Below are 23,992 nucleotides of genomic sequence, written 5' to 3'. Positions count from 1 at the left end.
TGGGAATTTATCTTTGTGACAAAAGGTGTACAGAGGTGTAGATGCCACAAAGTGAAGCTGTAGAACTAAAAGAAAAATATCTTTAGGGACACTTAATCTGCATAAATCTATGGCAAGGAGTCTCATGTGGTTTTCTGTACAAAACAGGACTTTTTAAATCTCTACTTTTGGAGTTAGGAGCCCTATAAGAACAGTTAATCTACAGTAGGAGTTCAGTGCACTGTGGGGAATCTAATCTCTCTCCTTCAACACACACACACACGCACACACACACACACACACCACACACACACACACACACACACACACACACACACACACACACACACACACACACACACACACACCGCGGGTCTTGAAATAGCAATGGTATCAGTTTCAATACCGTCATTAAAAAAAATGCAATGCACTTATATAGGAGACAAGGATTAAATATTGAATATAATTTATTTATTGCCTAAAATTGCTTGTGTGGTTGTCATCACGTAATAGTGTGTGTGACCTGGGCTCGGAGAGGAACACAACTTCTGCAGTTTGGCAGCATTTTGGGTTCCAACCTAATGAGAAGGCAGAGGTGTTTCAGTGTTATTGTATGGTATTCAGTTCTTGCACGGTGTAGGCACAAGCTAACAGTTTGGTGACGCCGTCTGAGCCTTACGTCATAATTTTTAATTAGTCAAGGTAATACCGTATAACGCAGTATAATAGTAGGTCTGACGATATGAAAATGTGGATATTGCCCAACTCTAACACACACACACACACACACACACACACACATAAATATGTACATGTGCACACACCTAACCAACACACATGGAGGAAACACAGAAATACAGACATGCAAGCTGGTGGGAGATGTGGAGAGAATGTGTAGTGCATGTGTGTGGGGGGGAATCCAGTGTTATCCACTTAATTCTGTCTCCAGCAACACTCCCCACACACTGGATTAGCAAGTGGGCTTTGTCAATTCACTGTAGAGAGGCAGGGAGAGAGGAGGACTGTGGTGTGTGTGTGTGGGGTGTGTGTGTGTGTGTGTGTGTGTGTGTGTGTGTGTGTGTGTGTGTGTGTGTGTGTGTGTGTGTGTGTGTTGTGTGCGCATAGACCTTCCAGTCATTGTTATAGAGAGCATAGCAAAGCATTAGGTGTAGGAGGAGTTGGAGAATAGTATGTTATTTATCAATATCTTCCATATGCTCTAAGCATTGACTAGACTCATTCAATTACTGAGCCAATATTCACTATAAAACACCATGCAAGATTTCCAAGTGACTGAATCATTTGCTGTAGTCAAACTTATAGAAAGAGAGGGAAAAAAGGATGAGGGAGAAAGAGAGGCAGAGGAGGATAAATACATTGTGAGGGAGGAGAGAGACAGAGGAAGGAACAAAGGAAAAGTTAATGAAACTAAGCTTCATGTATTTACAGTGCTTTTTTCAACAATTGTGTTTGTGTTCCTCGCTGCTACATACCAAGTCAAATGGTATGAAATGCCATGCAGGCTTTGCGCCGTTTTATTCAATATTGAATAAATGAATAAATACATGATTAAATCAATTAATATGCCTTTGAAATACATCATGAAATAAATAAATGAGGCAATAAATACATAAATAAGTAAATACATGTGAATATTCATATAAAATAATCCATCCATCCATCCATCTTCATCCGCTTATCCGGTATCGGGTCGCGGGGGCAGCAGCTCCAGTAGGGGACCCCAAACTTCCCTTTCCCGAGCCACATCAACCAGCTATTTTAGGGTACTTTTATTTCATAAGTCTACGTTTATTTATGTCCATGGACTTTTATTGTGTGCTGGGTAGAGCCTCACGAGTTGCCGGTCATGGTGCACTCTCACTTCATCCGCTTTCTTTTGTCCACGGCTCTGTTCGTAATGTGAGAGATAGCCACACCCCCTGATTTGCATATAAGAATCGGAAATAACTAGAGAGGGAAATGAATAAATGTGGCATTAGGAAATAAAAGTCCATTGAAAACGTGGACTAGTACTATGAAATAATTAAAATTAAAATATTTTAATATATTTAACTAATTGATTAATTTGTATATGAATATTTACATTTAATTGTTTTAATGTATTTACCGCCTCATTTATTTATTTCATGATGTATTTCAAAGGCATATTCATTTCTTTATTCATGTACATTTGTATTCTATGTCATTCTATGTCTAAATGGATTTGCAACAGAAATGCGTTTAGGTTGTTAGCTTTTCAAAAACATGTCTTATTTTGGTGTTGAAATGTTACATAACCCACACTTTGCTTTCCAAACATCTTAAACAGCCTTTGCAATTAATCAGTATGAACTGAAAGACAGTGGCAATGAGACATGGAAAAAAAGAAAATAATAAAAGAGTAGAATGAAAGAATGGGAGGAAACGGTGTGTATGGGAGTGTTTGCATATTCAGAAAGCTTTTCTTCACACAAGTTTGCGTGGGCTTAAGGATGAAAAGCAGAGCAAAAGAAGAAATGGAAACACGGATTATGTATTTTAAGTGTGTTTACGGATTGTAAATGTGCGCGGATCTAAAGAAATGGAACAACTTCAGTGCTTATTTGATCCCTACCAAAATATGCCCATAACATATAATTAAAAACTTTGAAATAGATCAGTTCATCTGGTCATATTTGTAACTTAATCTTGATCAGATAGTTTGTGATTAAAATAATAATTGTGCTGGTTTTATTAGGAAAAAGTTATTTTTTAGCTGCTTGTGTTTAGAAAACATTTAACATTTGAGAATTTTGGCTTCTTCTGTTAAATAAAAAACAAGGGTTTTGTAGAAAAACAAGTTTGCATTTCTCAAACTAGGGTACGCAATACAAGTCTGTTTTGGCTACACTACAAAACTAAGGTATTACATCAGCACAAGTAGCAAAACATCTCAAATGATACCCCAGGCTTACATAGACATTAGTTTCAGCTGTAACTAATTCTCAGTACACATATAGGAATGCACCACTGTCCTCATTTACCTCTTTCACAAGTCAGGCACATTTATGTTTTTTTTTCAAGATGTTCTTTTGTGGGCATTTAGATTTCTTCTCGCATAGCCCTGAAAACCACAAACACAAACTGGGACAACTGAGGAACCACAGGGGGTCAGAGAAACCAAAAAAACACATCCAGCAGAGAAAAATGCGGACTGTGATTTGTGTAGGCCCCCTACCAACGCTGATGTTTGTCACAAAAATACATGAATAAACAGCCTTCTGTTGTTATTGCTAGCCCTCCATCATGAAACACATCTTGTCGCTATTTAACAGTAAACATCTCCCACTGACAGTGCACTATACCGTGCAGTCCATCATCTGTTGCACCTAGCTGCTGTTGAGCTGCAAAAACTTGCTGTTTTTCTGTTCATGTTTGGGCAGAAACTGCAGAAGGTTTCAGTGTTCAGGCTACAGCGCTGCTACAGTAACTACAGCCACTACGCACGGGGTTTAATAGATCAGCACGTGTCTAATAAAGTTCTCTTACAAGAACAAAACCAAAAACTACGTCATGTGTGCGACAGAGTAGTAGTTGATCACACAGATGTCAAACAACTAAATGCAGCCATGCACACAGAGAGACACAGGGACACACAAAGACAGACACACACATACACTAAAGTGTGTACCGCAGTGGTGGATGCTCATTGACAAGGTGATTGACTGCTGTTGTCATCTTGTGTGTGTGTGTGTGTGTGTGTGTGTGTGTGTGTGTGTGGTGTGTGTGGTGTGTGTCTCTTTCTCTCTTTCTCTGCTTCACAAACAGAACCATCAGCAATATTGAACATTGGTCCAGATGCCCAGTAAATTTCATAACAGTTGGGCTTGTCAGTCCATGAGTGCAAGCACACACATGCACGCACACAGTTGTGATCAGAATAATAGCAGCGTGTTAAAAAAGTGAATAATGCTCAAAATCCTTAGAAAAGCTTTTAATTCCATATTATCAATGCATTGGGAACCTTGCACATTCAATTCCAAATCAAAACATGACCACAATTGATTAAGTTTGTTTACAGAAAGTGAAGAAAAATTAATATTAGACTTAGCAGTATTTGCATTTTTCTTTAGAAACTCAAACACTTACTGTATAAATGGAAAAACGTCTCAAGGTTTTGCTTTACTTTGAATTTCTGTACTAATATTTAGTCATTATTTCTGAGAACTGCTTCACATCTGTGTTGCATGGAGTTGACCAACTTCTGGCACATGTGAACAGGTTTTCCAGCCCAGGAGGATTGAAGTACAATTTCTCTGCATGACTGGGTTTTGCCTCAGAAACAGCATTTTTGTTGTCATCCTACAAGTGTTTTATGGGATTGAGGTCTGGGGATTGGGCTGGCCACTCCATAACATCAACCTTGTTCAACTGGAACCAAGACTTTGCTCGCTTACTGGTGTGTTTTGGGTCATTGTCTTGTTGAAAGACCCATTTCAAAGGCATTTCCTCTTCAGAATAAGGAAACATGACCTCTTTGAGTATTTTGATGTATTGAAACCGATCCATAATCCCTGGTATGCAATAAATAGGCCCAACACCACAGTATGAGAAACATCCCCATAACATGATTTTGCACCACCATGCTTTACTGACTTCACAGTGTGTTGTAGCGTTAAATTCAGTGCATGGGGGTTGTTGGACAAACTGTCTGCAGCCCCTAGACCCAAAAAAAACAATTTTGCTCTGATTAGTCCACAGAATGGTGCACCATTTCTCTTTTGGCCATTAAATGAGTCATTTGGCAAATTTCAACCTGTTTTTTTTTTTCCAGCAATGGGACTTTGGGTGGGTCTTCTAGCTGATAGCTTTGCTTCACATAGCCTTCTTTTGATCGTAACAGTGCTCACAGGTAACTTTAATTTTTTATTTTATTTTCCCGGAACTGATAATCGGTTGCGCCTTTGCCATTTTGACTATTCTTCAATCCATTTGAATGGTAGTTGACCGTTTTTTCCCACATCGTTCAGGCGTTGGATGCCATTTCAAGGCATCTGAAATCATTTTGGCTGAGCAGCCTATAATTTTCTGCACTTCTTTATATTTTTCCCCCTCTCCAATCAACGTTTTAATCAGAGTCCGCTGGTGCTCAGAGCATTGTCTAGAATGACCCATTTTGCTGAGTATTTCAGTGTGAAATGCACTATAACCAGCATGCACCACATTTGCTTCCTTCCTTCCTTATATATGGGCCATAATAGACACCTGTTTCTTCACAGAGTCAATTACCTCACTAATTGAACACAACACTGCTATTATTTTGAACATGCCCCTTTCAATTACAGATTCAATCACACAGAATGAGCAGTATATATGTCATGACTGTTGGGTCTGTTTTCTATGACTCTACAACACTTACTAGTAAATTATTTGCAATGTAGAAATATCACTTTTACCAACCAATATGATTTATGAGGTTAGTGATGTTGGACTGCTATTATTTTTGAACACAACTGTATATACACAAGCATGCATTGCTGTACATTTGAAATAGATGGAAAATAACCCTTGTGTTGTCTTCCCCGTTGACCATGCAACTATTTATTTCTTTCCAACATTTTGGTCGTCTTTTTCAACACTTTTGTTGCTTTCCTCAATGTTTTTTCTCTCCACTTTTTTTTATGTCAATGACAGTTTTTCAGAGGTTTTTGAAGCTTTTTCCGACATATTTGTCACTTTTTTCAATGTTCTTTTACCATTTTCTTTTGTCAAATGCTATAAAATTGAACCAAATTCAATGAAAGTAGTGAACTGATCATTTATATTACTAGTGAAGAGTGTTGTATGGAATTATCCACGTTATTTCTTTTGACAACTTGATTGCGAGAAACCCAAATTCCTGATATAGAAACTTGAGGAAAGCGGGTCAAATTTGTCAAAGAGGACAACAGGAGGGTTGATGGAAACATCACAGGGAAAAAATTGTGAATAGTTAGTATAGATGTTGGCCGACAAAAAGCAGGCATCTAGGGGACATATAGGAGATTGGTTTAAACCAAGTTTCACAAGGCTTTTATGTCCATACACATCGACAATTTTTTGTGTGTTCTATGACAAGAAGTTTAGTGTCCTCTTGTAACAGCTAAAAATTGCCTGTGGTTATTGAAAATGAAGGAGAAAAATGAAAAAGAACTTGCTGTTTATGTTCCTCCAATTAAAAAAAGTACTTTTAAAAGGTTATTTTTAAAATCCTATTATTATCTCTAACCAATTGTTTTTGTAATTGATGTATTTTAAACCTAATTTTCATAATCAAAATAAGCACAGATAGATTCCCTGAATTATTTTGATAAAAATAAAAAAAACTTAAGAAAAGATCCTGAGCTGTCGAGTCACAATTACAAAGGCATCTACACAGAGGACTGAATGTTAATTAGCAGCATTCATCTGATTTAAGGAGTCTGACAATCACCATGTTTTTTCAAAGCAACATGAGGGCTTTAAACAACACGATGATGAAGTTCCAAACAGGATAAATCTAAATGGATGCATACATCTTAGAGCTCTCTGTGGATGACATTATTACCATGAGAGGTTTGAAGATTAGTGATTACTAACTGAGGACCTCAGCAGTTTGAACATCAGAAGTGAACATATGACTGATCTTCTCTGGCTGCTCCCGCTATGAATTAAAACACCTACTGTATTCTGGGTTAAATCTGTGAATGATTTTTATTGTTTTCAGGTAGATCAGCTGATGGTTGGTGCATTTATCTACTTGTCACACCTAGATTAAAAGACTTGTGTAAACAAGAGTTTACATGTAAAGTCATTGAGTTACTCGGAATGGGTTTTACCTGTTTTTTTCTGTACTCTGCGATGTTTAATATGTTACTGTGGTAACCCCAGGGCCATAGTAAATCACTTAAGCATTTTGAGGAGTGATTGACATTACCAATGTGCACGGTCACAATGAAATTGCTGACCTGCTCTTGTAACACAGATGCCCTCTGGAAATGGCTTAAACCTGGAAAATGATTTAATGAAGCAAAGAGAGCGGTCTGAAAAATCACGACAGCGTATTCCAAACACGAACAGACTATAGCGGAAAAAGACTGAAACACAGAGAGAATGAGGGGGTAAAAAAGAAAGTTAAAGAGAACAGGGTAGCCAGGGAAAAGCTATGATTATAATTGGAAGGATAATTAGAGAATAATGATGATAACAATAATGAAACCATTTTGTTTAAGACTAAAGCAATCACAATTACCAGAGGAAAGCTAACTTTATATCTTTATTTTTCCTTTCAGTGATTTAATTTCAATATTTCCTATCCATGGCCAAATTTAGAATTATTTTAGTGATTCGACTGTTACACATATAGATAATTGTCGGGAGAGACAGAATGTTGCACCACAGGAAGCGCTGTCACTGATTGTTGTAGGTCTTACTCAGCTTGTCACAGGACACTGGCAACTAGATATTTATTTGACAAATCTGTAAAAGGACTTCTTTAAAAAAAAAATAAACATAATCTTGACACCAATGGGGGCGCTACAGCATGCAACACTTTAAGGAGCATAATCAGAGTTTCTGTTTCTTTGTTAGTCACAACATTCACAGAGACATTTTCAGTTGATGTGTGTACTTGCTTGTGTGTAAGTAAAGAGAGATGAAGGACTGAAAGAAGAAAAGACATGAGTGGGTCAAGGGAAGAAAATAGTAGGTTTTTCACAAAATGCAACAGGAGTATTGTGAATATCTTATCTGCGGCAGTTATACAAAACTCTTTGTGGAACAAGGGGCTAATAGGTTGACTAGCTGACTGACCGTCTGAATGGATGAATGGCTGGCTGACTAGCTTAGTGACTTTCCATCCATTCGCCCGCCTCTCTCCCTATCCCTCACTCTGTGTGTGTCTGTCTGGATGTCAGGCCCATTAGCTCATTAGGCGGTGCGTGTGATTGGAATAAAAACTAAGCTGTGACACACACACACATTCAACCCATCTTTTCTTTGTCTGTCTTTGTCTCCACTTGCCCTTTCTCAGTCTTTCTGCTGCCTATTCTTTTTTTTTTTGCTTCCTTTTGTTGTCTCCTCCCGAGCAATTGTTGCTCTCTTTTCCTTCCTCCTTCTCTCACTTCCTGTGTGTCCCTGACTATCTCTTTATCTATGTCTTAATGTCTCTTTACTTCTGTAGCACCATTATGGCTAGTAAAATCTCCATAATAAAGATCATAAAGGTGGACAAAAGGTGGTGCACTATTTTATCTGGATTGCCACACAGTAGCAGTAGAGGACTAGGTATAGATTACACTGAATGATCATAGGCTCACAACACTCACTGTGTTAGAGAAAACTTTTATGAAGTTGTTATAATTTTCTCCCAGAGCTCAGACAAAAATGATCATGCAAATTACAGAAGGATGTTGTGCCTACAAGTGGATGCAGCTGGAAAATTGTGTGTGCGTGCGTGCGTGTGTGCTTGCTGGTGGGGGCTGCTAAATACTAAGTTGGCATAAGTATCCAACTATACATTATGAACATCAGGCCACAAGTACATTATGATTTTTTAAAAAGGCTGCAAATAACTTTAAACAGCTGCCATTATGCATCAAGCTGGCTGAAAACTTTACAGAAGTACTACTCCTTTAATTTATTTCATCCATTAAAAAGTCAGAAAATTCATGGATGAAAGTTTTTTAATGAATTATTTTATCAATGGACAAATAGCCATGAATAAGAAGTACAAAAGTGACAAGCAAAACCGGATGCAGCCTGCATCGGGTCCTTTAAACGCTGGACCTGTCTACCTGGGCCAACGGGAACAGCTGAGGCCTCTACATAGTTTTTTTACTGTAGCTTTACTTGTGAAGCTAGCCTCAATGCTGTAATTCAAAGGTCACTGTTTTTAAAACACTGACCAAGCAGGAATGTCCTTTGAGTAATGCTACCATTGTGCTGACCTTGATCGAGGGAGAAACATGTTTTGCATAATCTCGCTGGAGAACACAACCACAACAGTGTACAGCTCTTTTGTGGCGAATAAAGTTACAAGTTTAACCCGGCACATTATTTATTGTGCTGACGTGTGAGCTGCACATGACACATACTTGATGTGACCACAGCATATGTTGCCAACATGTTGCTCTGTTGTATGTGGGAAACGGTGGATACAGTCATGGATCTCTGAGCTGTCTCATCTCTCCCTCCTCCTCCTCCTTCTCTGTCTTCGTGACTTTGATTATGTCTTGCTTATTCTCTCTTGCTTAATTTTTTCTATTTCTATCTCCCTACAGTATCTCTGTTTCTGTCTTCTGTTTGCATCTCTCTCTATCCTTCTTTCTCTGTCTGTCTTTCTGTCTATCGCTCCCTCTCTAGCTATGGGTTCCTATGGTGACAGGTGTCCGGTCATTCTTTTCAGTTGCTATGGTAACGGACTACAGTTAAAATCCTGCTCTCTGATCTTTGTGTCCTGTCATTAATGTAGCTCTATGTGTGTGTGCGTGTGTGTGTGTTTCTGGCTTGTACACAGTATCTAGACTTGCATTGAAGTAGCCTACATCATTCACAATTACAGTAATTCACACATGTATTGCTGGATGGAATAATATTTTTATGACAGATAAAAATAGGGACAAAGAGATGGACACAGATACAAATAAAAGGGGGAAAATCATTAATAATGGAGATTTTTTATAGCTTACATCCTGCTTATTATTGTGCAAGTTACAATGCGGACTGTTGCTTGCCCTGCGCTCTGCTTACTTTATTTTGCTCATGTTCTTGTTCATTCTGCTATAAATTGTGGACAGTGGAAAATAAAATCAGTTTGATTTCTGAAAAACACAGTAGGCTATTACCATATTTTTCAACACTTCATTACTTAGTTCTTCTGTACTATGCAAGTGTGGCACAAGCGTTTTGCCTGAATTAAAGTGTCTGGAACCCTGGGACTTAGCTGAAGCTAGTTAGCAGCAATATGCCCATCCTCTCCATGGACAACTTCCACAAACTTCAGTTCAAAGTTCAGTGCTTTAAACCAAAATCTAGCCTTTAGAAGTTAGTTTGTAAGTGAATGGCCTATGTGGGAATTACACCACTTTACCATGAATTAAAAACAGTGTACAACCAGAGAATGCTAACACACAGCTAACTGACACCAACAAGATTACTAAGAAACAGAAGGCATGCCTGTCAGGCAATATTTCTGAAAGTTGTAATAGTCCCTGGAACGCTCTTGGTGCAAAGCCCAAGAGTAAATTGATCCAGGCAGAGTGCCTGGTCAACCCCTGCGCTTACTAGGACAGCCTTGAACAGCTGGGAAAGGTAAGAATAGATAAACCTCCACATCAACACTTTGTCAAACTTGAGAACGGATTTGCACCATTGCTACAAGACCTTGACACTTGGTTATACAACGACAAAAGTACAGCTTTTTTTCAAGTCAACGACCATCATGTGGCGGAGACCACACACAATAGGGGGCACACTTTGGACTGATTGTGCTCAAAGATCTTTACATTGTTAATTTTCTATCCTGACACATTCAAACAGTTTGATAAAGTACTTGTTGGAATTTAACTTATCATTGCACTTACAGCACTTACTGCTGCTGCACTACCTGCTGCAGCGAGACAACAGGACTGAAACAGCAACCGCTTCAACGACTGTAGAGTGAAAAACCGTTACAGCGTACATTAATGTTAAAATGTATACAGGTTGGCACGACTGTCCGAAATGTTTTGCACGGTCTTTCACTGTACGTTTTGTTGGTAAATGTGAGATGTTCGAGTTACACACATATTGTCTTAATATCAGAACAAGGAAATGAATATGACCCGTTCTCACTCTTGCTTGGTCAGTGGCTCTCAGAGCAACGCGAGTAATAAAAATGCGATAGGGGGCCCCGGCTGTCAAACAATATCTTCCAGTCACGCGGGTCCCTGATTGGTCTTAGCTCGTAAGCAACCGCGTACCCTGCTTACTTATAGTTACGAGTCTGGTAGTCACGACAACTGTAAAGTTGTCTTCACAGGTCTCTCCAAAAAGTCAATCAGACATCTGCTCAGTTCTCAGATTTTTACACTGGCTTCCTGTATGTCAATTAATTGACTTTAAGATTGACAAAATCTGCTGTTTCCTTATGAATCTTCCAGACCTCTGGTCTGATTGCTCGGGACAGGGTTGCTTACTGAGCCCAGAGACAAAGCTAAACACGGAGAAGCAGAATTTGTTTTTTGTGCACCAGATATCTGGGACAAACTTAAGATCTTCTCCAACTTGCAGTTCTTTTAAATCAAGGCTAAATACGTTTCTGTCTGCCACTTTATTGAATTAAATGTTGGGCTATTTGTATATATCTTTCAATGTAATTCTTATTCTTTTTTTATCTGTTCAATTTTATTTTAACATATTTTATCTTAGATTTTATTTTACTTCAAATCCTATTTAATTGTGCCATTTTATTTTTTGTCTTTTTATATTACCTTATGTTTGTTTTCTTTATGCCTTTTATGTCTTCTGTAAAGTGCTGGGAATTTTTTTTTGTTGAGAGATACTATACAAAAACACTTTCCTTGCACACAAACATAGAATTGCCATACTTAAAATGCTGTAAATAGAATTCTTTTAAAAGAATTCTTGTAAATATGATTCCTGCAGTGTTAAGGTAAACCTCTGAATCAGGGCTTTTCTCTTCATGGCATGGTGAATTATGCATACAGTACCCTTCCTATACATACTGAACATATACTGTATATGCACACCATATTTCTTCATAGAACACAGGGTTGACTGTGATGCAACACCCCTGGAGGAATTTGGAATTCAGTGCCTTGTTCAAGGGCACTTTAGAATTGTTTTGTGAGCAGACACCTTTCATTGCAGAAAACATCATCCTGTCACAAACTTTTCTTTAGAAGGGAGAGAGCAAAGGGCCGGTAGTCAGTGCAGTGTCATCAGGCTAGTTTGTGATTCAATAACTCGTTCAAGGGCACTAACAGGCAACCCCCAACCGGCCATTTTACACAGAGACTAGAAACCTGTTAGGCCTAGATATTGCACTGTAACCCTCCAGTTCGTACTCAACCACTGTATCTTGAGACTTGCTCTTTGTATCTATAAAGTGTGTAATCCTGTATTAAAAGCAAAAGGCCACCGTATTGAAGCTATTCAGGTCACAGGGCATCCAATATCTTGAGAAAGCTGAGTAGTGATAATGTTAAAATGTCAAGGGATTAAATAAAATGGCTGCAAGTAATTTTTCTAATTTCATAGCATAATAAAAATTATAAGATGCAATTTAAAAAAAGTTACATTAGCAGAAGTCACAAAGTATTAGTTTTATTTTAGTACACAAAAATGTAAGATTTGTGAGTCTTTTGAATGTTATAGATGTTGCACATGTGTTTATTGATCACCTTTCATCCACTCTAAAATTGTTTATATTCAGTTTAGAAGAGTACATTACATAATTTGTAAGTTAAGTAACAATTTTAGTAATATTACATCATGAATATGATGTAATATTCCTTTCATGCCAGTATTTTGTTTGTTTAGTCACACCTTATAAATATAAACATTAAAGTTATTTAGGAGCTTAACTCTTAATGCGGTGAAGCAAAGGTACTTTAGGTGTTGGACTTGATTTTGTGACCATAGTGATTGACTTTTATATTCAGTTTCTGTTCTCTGGTTTTGTCCTTGCTAACTCAGAAGGTAATTGGTTAACAAGACACTGAGGAGTATGGAGGCGGGGTTAATGTCTGATATGCTAATTATCGCCATGGAAACACAGTCACAGCAGGAAGCAAGAAGGCAGTGACTAATGGCCCACTCATCTGATATACCATTCAATTTCTCCTTCTCTCATTATTCTTCTTTCCATAGTCTCTCTCTCATCTGAAATCCCACTCATCTCGGTTTCCATTCTTCCTGCTGTCACTCATTTCTGCCCTCTGCCTCTCCTCGTCCACTCTTTGCCTTTATTGTCTTTCTCTCTGTTTTTTCTTGTTTCTTGTGAAATTTACATATTTGAAATAAGTGTTGCATTGCCAAAAAGCAAGGAAATTGAAATTACTTTGAAGTAATTGTGAGGCAAGAACAGTGCTAAAGAACCGAGACAACACACTATGACACATATACAATATACAGTTTAAATGCAATCTCTCATCAACCAATACGCTCTCTCTCTCGTTCTCGCTCTCTTTTCCTCAAGTACTTAACTGTATGACTCATGTGTTCAGACACATTTTCATGTCTGTCAACCTGAAGTGACAAGAAACTCACAGAGGCCCCTTTAAAGTATTAATAAAAACAGTTTCCCATGTCTCCATATCAAACCGTATCTTCTCCTTCAAACTTTCTCTCACCGACTCTGTGACTCATAGCTTTTTTTGACAACTCAGTCAACACGAGGAGATAAGAGACCACTAGTTAATTACTAGTCTGTTAAACACAAAGACAGGAGACAGCCTCTTCCATATCTAAAAGATGTGGGGGAAAAAACAATGACACAGACTCTGTTTGATGTTGATGGCACACAATGCTTGAAAAGTCTTAATTAGCAGTGTAGATAACCTAAGTTATTACCACAGATCCACCACGACAGATGAAGCTAATTGGGAAAACCCCACCAGCAGGGAACAAACACTCTCTGTTAATTCCCTTCCACATGTTCTAAGATTGACTACTGTTATGATCCTGGGTCATATTTGTTGATGTTTGAGTTGACCGATCTCTCTCTTTCTCATGTGTAACAGTGATGAGCAACAGGTGGTGGCTCCATGATTGGTCTGTTTGAATGGATGCTGCCTCGCCATTGGACAGTCTGACGACATCATTCAATTAAAGCAACCTGCTCTCCTTCACTAGCCTGGGAGCTAACTCAGAATGTTTGACTGACTTGTGTTACTTTGTTGTAAATGTTCCACTGTAAAAATGAAGCACTAATAGCAGTTTTTTAATTTCTTTTTCAGTTTAGGTGAAAGACATTTGTGTTCATGGTGTTTTTTTTTAGAGAAATTTAGAGTTTGTAAATGTATGTGTGAAATCTAGTTTGAGTGTTCTGTTGCAATTGTACACTCTTGCTGACCATTTTTTCTACCCTTATGATACATTCTATTTCTTACGCACAGATGTGTTTGGTTGCTATCCATTTTTTATTACTAGCTTGCACCCCTAGATTTCCTAAAACGCAGAATTACACAAGTAAAAGAGTATGGGAACACAATTTAACATTCCTGGAGTACCAGTGTAATTGTGTGATCAATCTTATGTAAACTTAACATACTGATTATTTTGGAAGGGACAAGTATGAGCAACTTGGAAGTTAGAACGCTTATCAGTTCTTGTGTGTAATCACATTGGGTGTATTGATATGCATGAGCCATAACTGTCAACTTAATACAGTCATGTCAGAACCTGATGCCGCCACCTAATTAGAAGATAGCAACAGCAGAATACTCATGGTGCTCTTGTTTAAGTTAGTAAGTTATTGGGGAAGTTCACAGTGAGGATTAAGCTACTGAATGATCCAATAAATATTATGTTTGGGTGTTAGGGTTCAGAATGCATTTTTGTTATTCGTGAAGGGGTTAATTTGGGGTGTTGTAGGTGTGCAATATGTAATATATTTACTGTATTTAATCAAAAACATATATGATATAAAGGAAGCATGCTAAGTTGAAATAATATGTTTCTGACAAAAATGATAAAGTCAGTATTTAGAAATTTCCATTTCATGATGAAATGTCTGTGTTTTGGCCTGTGTGATGGTATCAACTGACTAATCTGAAAGCCAAGCCAGGTTGCCAGATACACCTGTAAAAACAAAAACCCAGCGTGCTACAGTTGTAGAACAGCCATGGGAACAGCAAACAAACAAACAGGATCAACGGTTGCATAACCAAAGATAAGGTAAAACACAGGTAAATATTGGAGATGCGTTTAAAAGATGGAGACAGCTTAGAGCCTAAAAGGACACAGAGTTGTCTAATTTCTTCCTAAACAGGTTAGCGTTGAGCTTCATTCATTTATATCAGGGCTAACGTAGGGATAGTCATTTTCATTCAAATCAAGATCCATGTGATCACATTTAATTATATAGAGCACTGGAGTTAGTTACTCAAAAAAAATGTAGACACAGCCGATGAGGTTATCCTGACTGGTGCTAACTCTGATATGCTAATACCTGCTAGCTAACGACCAATATGTAGGATCCATGTACAGGTAGAAAAAGTAATACATATTGTACTCAAGTAAAAATACCTATACTTTGATGAAATATTACTCAAGTACAAGTAAAATACCAATCTGAAAAATTACTCAAGTTAAAGTAATAAGTAGATCATTTAAAATGTACTTTAAGTAAAAGTTACTTAGTTACATTTAAAAAAACAACAACTGTAAAATGGGGCGGGGGGATAATAATACATTTAATTTATATAGCGCTTTTCACAAACTCAAAGCTGCTTTACAAGGCATGAAGATAATAAAAACAATGGACGACAAAATAAAACAAAACAAAGCAAAACAAAACAAGATTCAGGTACGGATGAGAAGGTAGGGGGGCGTGGGGCTATGGATAGGCAGAGGTGAAGAGATGGGTCTTGAGGCGAGACTGGAAGATGGTGAGGGACTCAGAGTTGCGCACCTCTTGGGAGAGGGAGTTCCAGAGCCTGGGAGCTGCCCTGGAGAAGACTCTGTCCCCAAAACTGCGGAGTTTGGACTTGTGGATGCAGAGGAGACCGGCTGTGGTGGATCTGAGGGACTGTGAAGGTTGGAAGGGGGAGAGGAGGTCAGTGAGGTATGAGGGTGCCAGATGGTGGAGGGCTTTCTACGTGAGGAACAGGATTTTGTAGGTGATGCGATGGAGATAGGGAACCAGTGTTGTTTTAGGACTAGAGTGATGTGATGCCAAGATTTGTAGCGGGTGATGAGGCGGGCGGATGCGTTCTGGACCAGTTGTAGTCGGTTGATGTTGGTAGAGCTGATGCCAAAGAGAAGTGGGCTGCAGCAGTCCAGTCGGGAGGAGATGAAGGTGTGAATGAATCTTTCAACAGCGGGGGGTGGGAGAGAGGGTCTGAGTTTGGTAATGTTGCGGAGGTGAAAGAAGGAGGTTTTAATGACATGACAGATGTGGGGCTCAAGGGAGAGGGACAAGTCAAAGATCACGCCAAGGTGAGAGTGGGGTTATTGATTTTGTTGAGTGTGGATTTGGAGCCTATGAGGAGGGATTCTGTTTTATCGCTGTTGAGTTTGAGGAAGTTGTGTTCCATCCAGGTTTTAATAGCTGACAGACAGGAGTTGATGTGGGAGAGGGGAGGATTATGGTGGGATTTGGTGCTGAGGTAGATCTGGGTGTCATCGGCTTAGCAGCGGAAGTCCAGGTTGAAGTGGCAGAGTATCTGACCGAGGGGGGAGGATATAGATGATGAAGAGGAGGGGGCCGAGTACAGAGCCTTGGGGAACACCTTGAGTGGCTGTGGCAGACGTGTGGTTATAGAGATAGATAAAGTGGGATCTGTTGGAAAGGTAAGATGTCTTTGAGTCTGATCCTACGGGTTGCTAGCATCGAAATTTTCACTTTCTTACTGAATTAATGCTACTTTTAGCTATGTTTTAGTGTGAGCAAACTCTTAAAAAACATGGAAACTCCATACTGATCACTGGCTCTTTAACTAGAAAAATACCTCAGACTAGGAGGCACTTCACTGAGGACTGATGGTTAAAGTCTGTGATAACTGAAACATGTTTGCAGTATAGTGTCCTGAAATAACTGTTGTCAGGTAAAAATGTCACTGTCAAAAAGGCCTAATTAAAGAGTTGATGTGGAAAAGCCCAGCTTTAATGATGAATGGACTGATAGGCAAGCTATGCATTCGTCCTGTATGCCTCATTTGCAATGAAACGATGCTGTTGCAAAACAAGACAACCAGCATCATCATCAAGAATGAAGCCAAACATAAAATTGCGTCATTCACATGCATATTAAGTAGCCATGCATGTGTTTTGGTCTTAATGCCTCCATAAGATTTTTCGCTCCAGCGGAGAGGATGGTGTGTTTAGCCAGCAGTTAAGTTTATCAGAATTTGTCAAAATTTCAAGATTCCCAGCGAACTAAGATAAAGAGACTACAAACTGACTGACTGTTTATAAAAATTCGCTATTTGCAGAGTAGAGCTGTGTTTGTGTAAAACACAGCGGTGGATGAGTGGACTGAGCAGACACGCTGTAATGGTTCTGGGAGCGATTTTCTTTCTTCCATTCGGTTTTCGTTAGTCAAAGTTGTTTTTTTTGGAATGTACCAAAATAAAATATTTCAGTCAAAATGTAATCAAGTAAATTTTAAAATACCAATTTAAAATACTACTTGAAAAATGTCAAGTGTACTTTTTTACGTTACGAATAAAGCCCATGAGAACCGTGGGGAGTCAACCCACTGCCGCTCCACTTCCCTGCTGACAATTTGAAGCAAAACGCTTTTGTGAGATAACGTCCATAATAATTAAACTTTTGGTTCGATTTTTAACAGGTTTTAGTGGTTATGAAGCTCGATATGAGAGAGAAATTTGGTAATAATGTATCCTTGTTTGTGTAGGGCCTACATTAAACCATGTTTTTATTAATTTACATTAGTTAGCTACTAGAACAGCGTCTCTGTCCCCAGCACATTTCAAACCAATCTGACGCCTATGCTGGAAGTAATACTACCAACAATCTCCCCCTTGCCGAAATTGTTCCCCCGCTTCTGTTCAGCGGGCAAAGCCACCAGAAAGTGACTGTGGTCTCTGTAATTTTAGCGGTCTTAGTTGCAGTTAGTCGACTGTCAGCTGGGTACCGAGCTCCTCAGGAGCACGGCTTTTTATAACCATTAATATCAGCCAGCTATGTCTGGCACTGCAAGACTAGCATCAAGATAACATTGACATTGTGTGATGTTGTGTTTAGTGTTCTCAACCTGGCCACTCCCGTGAATTTCAATGCTCATGAGGTGGGGCCGAGGGAGGCGACTCTTCTCGGTATTTTGAATTGGACTGCAGTTACCATTTTCAAAGCTAGCTGTCAGAATTATATATTATACCTTTAAGTTCCTCTTCAATAACTGAAATAAAAAGACAACAAATACGGAGCCCAACATCAACAACTTTAGAGCACACCAGCGTTAGTGTTTGCATTATCTGATTGACATTAGCCACTTCATTCATGCTTTATAATCATTGGCTCATTCACTAGCTTTGTGGTTATTAGCTAACTGACGTCTAATCATATCATGCATTTTCAGCTGCAGACAGATGGTCTCCTTTAGCTCTAGTATGGAGCAGATGTCAAGAGCAACGGCAGTCACAGAGACAATGTGACCTAACTTTTAATCCACAGATGCCCCACTCGGCACATGGCACCACACTGACCTGTCAGAAGAGCTGTGGTTTAAATTAAAAAAATTAAATTAAATTAAAAATGAAAAAATAAATTAAAAAGTATATGATTTGTAGAGACCTGTGTTAAATCAACCCCTAACCATGTTGAGAAGAAATACAAGTAACAAGTGTAGCATGGAAATTTGCAACTGAAATATCCCCAAAAGGAACAGGGAAATTTCCTAAAGCAACACTATGTAACTTTTCCCTCTTTGGTCCCCCTACAGGTTGTCTCTTTGGAACTACAGCCATGCTAGCGGTAGTTCCAACGAGACAACTTGTAGGGGGACCAAAGAGGGAAAAGTTACATAGTGTTGCTTAAATTAACACTTATGAATATAACAAATTTTCTAAAGCAACACTGCCACTACGGCCACGAGAATGAGGACAGGGAAATTCAGACTATGGAAGTAAGAGAGTATGTGAGAGAAGAGTCCTGCTGGTTCACCCTTTATTGCAGCTCCTGGAGGTTAAGTGTCCTCAAACGAGTTCAATACAACAAACATATATTCATAAGACCAAAACCAATTGTATTTTGTTCACTGTGTATAGGCCAAATTGATAGGCACAGTAGACCTTCAGATCTTTGTGGCCGCAGGTCCTCTGTGGTCCTCCCATGAGGCCCTTTCACCCAACATACAACACACAAGTATCTTTTGAACACTTTTTTCTGTGTTATTTCTTTATCACTTCATTTACTGCTATAACCACCTAAAATGAACATTATGACTCCAAGGGGAACAGTTGCTGCTGGATACAAAAGTGCATTGTCGGCATTGTTGTAGCAGTGGCATAGGCAGAAATACTTTTTTGGGCGGGCCAGTGCAAAAGTGAGTGGGCCATTTTCAAAAAGACGTAGAAGTAGCAAAAAGGACAAACTGAAAAAATGGCAAAAGTTCCACCTTCCAACATGTAGTGTATTACAATGGCAATAGCAGTACTGACTACAAAATGATTAACCAAAAAAAGCTTAGTCTAAAAAGTTTGCACACAACAATATAGAAATATTAGTCGATTTTAATCTATTCAGGTTAAAATATATTTGCACCGGCAGAACCATCAGCATTGGCTCTGCCCTGTACTCTGCACAAAGCGGCAACTAAACATACAGCAGAGAAGGTGTTTATATACTGCATGACATAGAATAGCCTACATCAGACAGAAATCCCACATGTAACATATCATTGTGAATTCATAACAGCATTATTGTTTCAGGACTATGGTCAGATCATGACAAGCAAATGCCCTAGCAGCAGTAAAAGAAAATACGGTGAATAAGCTAAAGTCCCAATAAGTCGGCGTGTTCCCTTAAAGTGTTGTTAATGGCTAGAAGTGAACAATTTATTACTGCCATTGACCGTCATATTTTGGCTTGTTTATTCAGCCCCAAACTTTTGCAGATGACATTTTTTTTTGTTTTCTGTTATTTTGAAAGTGTAAATGATGGAAATAAAATCTAACTTTTTGTGACATATTGTACAAATGTCTAATCGGTCATTTGATGCCTTTTGGAGATTTTTCCATCATTTCTTGGCTTCTTTATGCACATTAATACACATTTTTACCTGGGGTGCCCAAACGTTCGAGCCCCCCTGTATGTCTATCCCTCTCCATCTTTCTAACACCGGCGCCTGTACAGCATCAACAGGGGTTGCCAGTATTGTTTATGTACGTGTGACGTTACAAACTGTAACTGGGAGTACAATGATCTGTTACGAGTTTATGGGTAGTAAGTTACGGGTTTGACTGCCGTTCCAGGGCAGTTTCACCGGTAGATGGTTGTGAAAACACGTGTTATGGGTTGACTGGAACGCAGCAAAAGCCATCCCCAGTGCCTGGTTAAATTAGCAATGACAGTGAGGGAGAGGCAAAAGCCTCATGAAGCCCTGTCTGAATCAGAAAATCAGCAACAAGCCAACATTTTGGTGGATGAAGTGGTCATCATCACTCTGCATGCAATATTGGCTGTGGTCCTCCATCACTCAGTCTGTGTTCAGAGCAAGTAACCATCAGTTCTTCCATTACTCCACCACTGCAAAAAATATCAAGGGCTATATCTGCTGGACCAATGGTGCCCTCTCTCAGTTTTTGTTGCAAAGCAATTATATTTCTTTCTCGCCATGGAGCAACCCAACACATTTCTAGATTGTTCTAGGCTGCTAGCTCAAAATAATAATAAAAAAATCAATGCACAGAAATCTGGTTCTGTAAGAGGCTACTTTCAATACACACAAAACAACACAAGCACATTTAGCTGCAGAAACACACACACACAAAAGTGTTGGCCAAAGAGCAGCAGTTCTAAAGCCAAAAGGAAAAAGAGATTACTGTCTCATTCTCCCTCTTATTCTGTTGTTCACTGGTTATCTTACTCTTCTTTCCATCTATCTTCTCTCTCTCTCTCTGCCCTTGGCAATGTCATGATAATAAAAGCTAAAGAATACCTTTGAGTTTCAACTCCCTCTATTTCTCTCTGCCCCCTTTGGCCTGCCATTATATCACACACCCACCCACCCACCCACCCACACACCCACTGATACGTACATTATACACACACACTAGTATATCAAGTTGTGACTGAATTACATTTTGACTGATAGTGCTCTTGAGGGCAAAGCAATGATAACTCACATGTATGTATGTGCGTCTGTGTGTCTCTCTGTGTGTGTGTGTGTGGTGTGTGTGTGTGTGTGTGTGTGTGTGTGTGTGTGTGTGTGTGTGTGTGTGTGTGTGTGTGGTGTGTGTGTGTGTGTGTGTGTGGTTTATAGGATGCTCTGGTGTGGCTGGTTGATTGCTAATGATGTTGCAGTTATTATTAAGTAAGATGGGCTTCTTTCCTGCCCAAACAATCCTAAAAGAAGGTATAAAAATACTGCTGCTCTCCTGCTGTCTTTGCTCATTTTTGTTGGGAATCTGCAGAGCTTAGGCTTTTGCCCTCTCCTCTAAAGTCTTCTGTCTGTGAATGGTCTGCCATAAAGTGCAGACAGGGCAAGCCAGAGGGGGCGTGGGCAAGTCTGCTCACTTTAAGACAGCTTTCAAAAATGTCTGTTTACACACAAACACTAAGACTGTTTCAAAACTCCGCCAAAGAAGCATGATTGATTGGTAATGATTAGCTAAAATTGATCTTTGAGTTAATGAAGTGGTTTCATCTTTGATGATAATAAGTAACAGTGACCTCCTGTTCCAGTTAAATACAAAGTTTTAAGTATGACCTTAAAACACAGTAACAGAAGAATTGATTTTGAAGATTCCAACATGAACTAGCTTGATGTGGGGCAACAAACAACAAAGTTTGATGATGCAAGGATAAAGCGAGAACAAGTTCAAAACCCATGTGTCATTCGTCATTTACAATACTGTCATGAGTATAATCACTGGAAAGCAGTTGCTGTGGTATTTGAACAGTAGAGTACAGACAACAATTCTCCAAAAAAAGAGATGTCAACTTCTAGGATACTTGGTAGGACGTCACTGACATAGACAGTTTAAGATGAAGAGCCATATTGGCAACATTGGAAAAATACATATTCTGTTCAACCACCATAACTAGGCCTGCATGATTAATCGTTAAATCGTGATCTCGATTCACCCTGTTCACAATTTGATCTGTAAATAATTAATTAAAAAAAATAATCTTTTATTTAAATTTATTTTTTAAATGACTTTGAGTCTCATTTAATTTTACGAGCCGGCCGCATCACAAGCGCTACTATTTTCTTCGGTGAGTTTTAAACATAGACTGTATAAAATAGGTTTTAGTGCTCCCAAGCGCTGCAATGCTCCCCCTCCTCTTCATTGAGGCCTCTATGTTAACAGGCTTGTGGTGATGAGCAATTTGTTGTAGGTGCCAAAACAAAATCAATGTTTGGTTCTGCCAATTTGTTTTGTTTTGTGATGGTAAAAAAAAATCGTGGCAGAGAATAGTGATATCAAATCTAAGCAAAAAAAATGGTGATTCATATTTTTCCCATAATCGTGCAGGTATAACTATGTATTTGTGTGTTATTTAAGAGACTAAAACAATCACACAGATGTGGATCAATTAACTGCAAATGACAATCCAAAACATTATCATTAAGCATTTCACAGAAGGAGATATTCAGGTTGAAGTGCATAATCACCTCATTATGCCTAAAATGTACTTGAGATGCAAAACAGTGCAGGTGCCCTAACTCTAATACATGTGTCATCAATTGCATGGTGCTCAACAAGCAGACAGGTGTTTACCACTGCAACTCTCTCATGTGGGTTGTGACATTGTTGTGCTATAGTGGACATCTTTTTATAGCACATTAAATGTTGTCAAAGTGATATATTCAGTCTTTCAGGAAAATAATAGCTGCATCCACAGGGAATGAAAGTAAATTGGTTTGATCAGCCTTAAAAACAATAGCAGTCCCGGGGACTAAATCTCAATCTAACTAAACACAGCAGGACATTCAGCGCTGCCAAAGACATGATTTCTTGTAAAAGGGTTGTACTGTATCCATGACCCCCCATAAAATCCAGACACTTATGCAAAGGCTCACTAAAGGTGAGCATTACACCCTATAAAAGCATGTTTTACTGGCATTTCCTTTATTTTCGTACTTACTTTTATGACACACCAGAGCTAACAGGAGAGGTGGTTGGCAGGTTTGTTGTTTCCTACACATATTTTTTACCACAATCTCAGATGTCAACAAGTCAGTTAAATTTGATCAAATTTGACTTATAATGCATGCAACCGGGTCATGATAAATATTGTACAGAGCATGTATCTTGTTGTTTACCCACTTATTCACACACCTGAAATACATACTTAAACAAAATGTGTAAGCGCTAACAATGGCAATAACGAGCAGAGCTGTTGACAGGTGGATTGCAGTTTCTCCTCTTTAGATTATGCCTGAAAACAGATAGTTGACAAGGGAGCAGGGAAGAGAATTATAAGGCAAATGAGCGCGATGGTGTGCAGGTAACAAACTGCATTTTCTTTAGAAAATCTCTTATATCTGTTATAAGAGGGAGGGTATGTGAGGATCTGTGCTTACCAGGGGAAAAGAAGGCAGGTGAGCTGATCTACAGTACAAGCTGAGCAGAGATGTGTTCAGCTCTCAGCATGAGTACCCTCCCCTCTCATAAGCCCTGAAATCACTCCGAGTATTGAAATAGAGAGAAAGATAAAGCCACAGAGGGAAAAGGACAATCCCGTGTTCTAGTAATTAGTCTGTAGAAAGTGAGCTGGACTATAATTTGGTCAGTCAGATGGATGTCTGCCCTCCAGACATTAGGTTTAGCCATTATCTGCACTCATCCCTCCACTGTCCATCCATCCATCTCTCCCTTTCCCTCTCACTCTCCTTTTTCCACCAAATTTATCCTTGTACCCTGTCCCACCATTCATCCATCCATTCTCCCCCCCATTTCCTCCCCTGTGTCCTCTCGCCACTCCTCCACACATTACATCTATCTCATCATTTATGCTCACCTATTCCATTCCTGCATCCACTCCTGTATCTCTACTCCTCTCTGTCTCCAGACATCACATCTAACCATATTTTAAACTCATCCCTCCAGTCCTCTCTATCAACACATCCATCTCCTCCTGTCTCTTCTCCTCTCCTGTC

At 39.0% G+C, this 23,992-nt stretch overlaps 2 long non-coding RNA genes across 2 annotated transcripts in view; one reads left to right on the top strand and one right to left on the bottom strand.

Annotated features, from left to right (window-relative positions):
* The first annotated feature begins 204 nt into the window (after positions 1-204).
* Positions 205-20,195, top strand: LOC116688849 (uncharacterized). Its single transcript, XR_004331874.1, has 3 exons — positions 205-215; positions 1,140-1,145; positions 20,111-20,195. It is a non-coding gene; the product is annotated as an uncharacterized LOC116688849 (long non-coding RNA).
* The window catches only part of LOC116688964 (uncharacterized), a 17,295-nt gene continuing 13,132 nt past the window's right edge, over positions 19,830-23,992 (bottom strand). Inside the window, exon 3 of the long non-coding RNA XR_004331899.1 lies at positions 19,830-19,840. This is a non-coding gene — a long non-coding RNA (uncharacterized LOC116688964). The remainder of the gene's footprint in view (positions 19,841-23,992) is intronic.

Source organism: Etheostoma spectabile, chromosome 1, assembly GCF_008692095.1.
Source record: "Etheostoma spectabile isolate EspeVRDwgs_2016 chromosome 1, UIUC_Espe_1.0, whole genome shotgun sequence".
NCBI classification, from domain to species: Eukaryota; Metazoa; Chordata; class Actinopteri; order Perciformes; family Percidae; genus Etheostoma; species Etheostoma spectabile.
The sequence above is the reverse complement of the archived record's forward strand: the minus strand, read 5'-3'. Positions and strand labels throughout refer to the sequence as shown.